Source organism: Lathyrus oleraceus, chromosome 1 (assembly GCF_024323335.1).
Source record: "Lathyrus oleraceus cultivar Zhongwan6 chromosome 1, CAAS_Psat_ZW6_1.0, whole genome shotgun sequence".
In the NCBI taxonomy this organism is placed as follows: Eukaryota; Viridiplantae; Streptophyta; class Magnoliopsida; order Fabales; family Fabaceae; genus Lathyrus; species Lathyrus oleraceus.
The window spans coordinates 184984448-184990110 of NC_066579.1; positions in this window are offsets into that span (position 1 = coordinate 184984448).

Here is a 5663-nt window from a genome sequence, read left to right on the forward strand (position 1 = left end):
TTATGAAATGGAGTTTGAAAAAGTCAAGGACTTGGGGTCCAGGTTTTTAATTTGAAAACATGAAGATGTTTGCACAATATCTATCTCAAGTTTGAAAGTAATGTGTGAAAAGGTTTAGGACATAATGGGGATGAATGGATGAAGATGGGTTGTAAAACTTCCTAAGAGGTTCACTTCTTGAAATCATATAGAAGATGATTCAAGTGTGTCCTTTGGAATGGGCAATGAGCAATAGCGAAATAAGCAAACAAATGATACCGGATGCCACTCAATGGTCTTACTCCAATCTCACAAACAAAAGCGGATACCGGATACCAATAGATGGATTTACACCAATCTCCTAAACAAAGAAACAAGGATGTCGGAAGCCAATAGATGGACTTATTCCAATCTCCTAAAACAAAACGAAACTTGGATACCGGATGCCAATCTGTCTGGGCTTATACCAATATCCAACATATGATCATAGGAAAGCAAATGCCAACTTGCAGGGACTTACAATTGCATCCTCTCATACAATCAAACAATGCAACATATGATCATAGGAAAACAAATGCCAACTTACAGGGACTTACAATTGCATCCTCACATACAATCAAACAAATGCATCAAGCAAAGATAAGATGAGTGGCCAATGAGATGGTCTTATACTCACTTCCATATCATAGGAACAATGGCCAATGGATGGTCTTACAATTGTTCTCAATGGGTAAACAATAAAGACATGTCATAAAGACAAATGAGATGATCATGCACTAATGAGTAATTAATGATGACAAATGCACAAAGCATGCAAGCAGACATGTGCATATGAGATAAGCAATCAATCAATGAAGTCATTCAGCACACACTATAACCAAACAATCGGGCTCACACAAAAGGGTCAGGCATTGAAGCCAACTGGAATAGGGTTAATGGTGCTCTTAACCTTGCCATTGAGGGGCTAAGGTGAAGCAGATGAAAGGATATGAGGGGTGTGCCTCATTGCTCTTATCCCTGGTCAGGGAGAGCATTTGAATATTAGAAGGTGTGGGAGTTCAGAAAGTAGGAACTCTCTCCACAAGATTAGACTCTATAGATCTTGGGTTTTTACTCACTATGCATCAACACAAGTAGTGTGAGCAAGGTGAGTGACTCACAGAATAGTAGGAGATAGGTTGCATATCTCTTGGATTCTACCAATTGCCTTATTTAAAGGACTTTTCCTGCTTGGGACAAATGTAAACACACACAAACATTGCCTCTTAAGGAGGACTTCAGACAGTTGCCTGGCCAAGTAACAGGCCAGGTCTTCCAGACTACATGAAGATAAGAAGTTATACCTCAATGCAAATTGCTATTAAGCAAAGCAAAGCAAGTTCTTAAAGAACTAAGCAACTAATGGTACCAAATTTGGAGGGCAGTGGTAAAACAGAAGTTGTTTGGTTGTATTTTGTTGAAACAGATGTTGCTTCAAGCTCCAAATGATGAATGAACAAGGAAATTTGGCTCAGCAATGTTTGGAAAAGCTTCAATCACGATCTGCCATGGAAGTGAGCTTTAATGGAACAGTGCTTTCCTTTGATTACAGTTGAGATGCAGGGCTTGAAAATGCTTCCAATAGGTTGGTAAATGATGGAACAAACAAGCAAGTTCGAGCTCCTTGAGGTTTTCAGCAAGAATTTCAAAAATGAAGAAATTGTGAGTTTGAGAGAAAAGAGTTTTTGGTCTGTTTGAGTGAGAGTGGCTGCTAGGGTTTTCCAACAGAAAATGGAGAATATATATGATGTTTAAGGTTTGTATTAGTTGGTTAATGGAAATGTTAAGCACAATTTGCATAATGAGTGTTTTTTGCTAATTTGTGCATTTCCACTCAAATGACATGCCCATGTGCTAACAGCTGCGAATTGGGCCTTTGGACAAACTCAAAACATGATTTCTGATCAATTGCAAGTGGTAAAAAAGGTTGGAATTGGTTATTTTGAAAAGTCAATTTTTCACCTCACTTGAATTAATTCAAACCACCTTAAAAATGCCATTTTGCTTGGTGAACTTTTGATGAATTGTGATGACAAATTTGGATAGAGCACATCAAATAGGACTTGTAGCAAAAAACCCCATCCAATTTGGCCAAATGGTTTGGAAGATATGCCACTTTGAAGTTCAAAAATTGTTGAGAATGATTTGATCATAACTTGCCAACCACACATGAGAAATGAGTGTTCTTGGACTTTTTGGAAATGGGAGAACAAGATCTTCAACTTTCATGTTGGGCAAAAATTCATTTGAAGCTTGTATGATGATGTAATGTTAAGGAGAAGAAGTTTCCATTTTTGGCAAATTCCAATTACAGGTCAACTTTCTATTTTTGGAAATTTCTTGTTTGACTTCAATTTCTTCCATGATGATGTTTGACATGATATATGAGGCTTATATGGACATGAATGAGACCTCTCAAACCAATTCCCACCATCAAATCACTGATTAAATGCACAGTTGACCACAGTTGACTTTTCTAGGGTTTTGCTTGACTGAACCATGTTCTGATGAATTCCAAGCCCCTACCACTTGATATCTTGATTCCAAATGATGTCACAATTCATATGAACCCTTGATGAATGATCATGGTGCCCAAATTCTTCAAGAATGGCCACCATCCACTGTTTAATGACTGATTTGACTGTTTGACTGTTGATTGCTTCATCTGCAAGTAACATGGTTAGATGACAATATTTTTGTACTTTTGGTTAGTAAACATATGAAAGGCCATGATATACAAATGCAAAACATGCTTGGTGATCAAGAAACACACTCACAAGATAACCCAACCACTAGGAGGGAAGCTAGGGCATGCAATGATCCTTGAGGCCATGATATGATATGATATGGGCCATGAGGGATCTTAGGGCCAAAATTGGGGTCTTACAGATGCCCCTATTTAAGGTCATTCTAGACGGAGACGTGAAGTTTAGAAATCTTCATCTCGACGCGGTAGAATGGGCTTAAATAACAGTAATGAGACAAATTTTGGTCCCTAAGAGACCTCATGATGCAAATGTATGCATGCAAAAGACACAAATTCTGTGGGGAATATGATTCACACAGAAGAAAAGACGATCCATCGGAGTAATACACTCACCAGAAACAGAGACTCTAACAAGATTCTTATTGGGGATAGTAAAAGAAAGAGAATGCGTGAGCAGGTCACGACTTCAAGTTGGGAAAAACAAAACTGACACAGCGTGCACAAGACACGACTCCGATTAGGGTAATAACAGAAATCAGACCGGAGAACATCATTGGGGAGTGAAGGACTCACACTGGGGAAAAGAAAATTCCAAAGGAGAACATCCATTGGAAAGACACAAGCTGACTCCTAGGGAGAAGCAACAGGAAACTCTACTGGGGAATACCCAAAGAAATGAGGTGTTACCGGTATAAGGGTAACAAACTCAGGAAAAAATCTGACTCCACAAGGGACCGAGGTCAAAATAGGGAGCAGAAAGGAAGGAGCACCAAGGATACCGGGTTGTAGGTATGTAAAAGGTGACCGACCAAAGCGTGAGTTGGTGTGTGTTCCAAAACACTCATCATCCTGAAGAGAGCGAAAGCAAACTTGTTTATAGGATGGGTATTTGATTCTGTAAAGAATGCAAATCTTACTCAGTTGGGGAAACAAACAAAGTGTTTGACAAAAGAGTGCATGAGATATATTATCTATAGCCGTCAAAACGTAGATAATGTACTCGCATGGAAAATTATCTTGAACCGGGTTGTAGGTTGTTTGTAGGATAAAATCCGAAGACGTGAATTGGTTTGTGTTCCAAAACACTCATCATCCTGAAGAAAGCTAGAACAGCAGACTTGTTTATAGGACGGACGTTCGATTCCACAAGGAATACGAAACTTACTCTGCGGAGAAAACAATCAAAAGATTGACCCAAGAGTGAACGAGATATAATATCTATTGCCGTCAGAACGTGGATAGAATACTCACATGGAAGATTATCTTGAACCGGGTTGTAGGTTGTTTATAGGATAAAATCCGAAGACGTGAATTGGTTTGTGTTCCAAAACACTCATCATCCTGAAGAAAGCTAGAACAGCAGACTTGTTTATAGGACGGATATTCGATTCCACAAGGAATACGAATCTTACTCTGCGGAGAAAAAACAATCAAAAGATTGACTCAAGAGCGAACGAGATATAATATCCATTACCGTCAGAACGTGGATATAATACTCACAAAGGGAGATTATCCTGAACCGGGTTGTAGGTTGTTTATAGGATAAAATCCGAAATCGTGAATTGGTTTGTGTTCCAAAACACTCATCATCCTGAAGAAAGCTAGAACAGCAGACTTGTTTATAGGATGGACATTCGATTCCACAAGGAATGCGGATCTTACTCGACTGGGGAAGATCAACAAAGGATTCCGACCAAAGAGCGCATGAGACATATTATTCATTACCGGCAGACCGTGAATAATATACTCGGAAAGAAAAGACACCAAAGATATCGAGGTATATAATAGGTGACTAACCAAAGACGTGAATTGGTATATATGCCAAAACACTCATCATCCGAAAGGAGGGCTTGAAAAAGCAAATCGACTTACAGGATGGACATTCGAATCCACAACGGGAAAACGAATCTTACTCAACTGGGGACACAAACCCAAAGAGTGCATGAGATATAATATCCATTACCGGCAGACCGTGGATAAGAAAACTCGCATGAGATATATTATCTATTACCATCAGAACGTAGATAATAAACTCGCATGGTAAGAAACACCAGAGATACCGAGGTATATAATAGGTGATCTACCGAACACGTGAATTGGTATATATGCCAACACACTCATCATCCAAAATACAAACTGGTTAAAGGATGGAATATTCGATTCTACAAAGAGTACGAATCTTGCTCAGCTGGGGAAGATCAACAAAGGACTCCAACCAAAGAGCGCATGAGACATATTATTCATTACCGGCAGACCGTGAATAATATACTCGAAAGGAAAAGACACCAGAGATACCGAAGTATATAATAGGTGACTAACCAAAAAGAGAGACAATCGATACCAAGCATCCGGGTAAACGAAAGACAACTGAAATGGATAAATTGCAAGCATCCGGCAATTATCCAACAACAAGAATATTCGACTCCGCAAAGGGAAATAACGAATCTTACTCAACAAAGAAAACACAAAAGGCTTCGACTGAAGAGTGCATGAGATATATTATTCATAGCCGTCAAAACGTGAATAATAACCTCGCATGGAAGATTATCCTTAACCGGGTTGTAGGTTGTTTATAGGATAAAAATCCGAAAAGAAAGGCATCGGGATACCAAACTAGGTATATAATGATGAACAATCAGAGGGAGCAACAGACATTACCAACAAAGGGGGTAAATGAAAGAAGACTCGCTGGGAATGCATTGATGAAAATCAATGATCCGGGGAACACAATCACTGACAAAAGGTGAAAGGATCCGCTGGGGATAAAATTGCTAGCATACGGCAATTATCCACAAAAGACTTGCTGGGGATATAAGTGCTGATCTGAGCAACTTATCCAAGCAAAGGAAAATCAACATCCAGAACTAGATGGAGATAACCACAAAGAGGGAATTGTCATCGGTTGGGATGAACAACAAAGTTAACTCTGCTAGTGGAG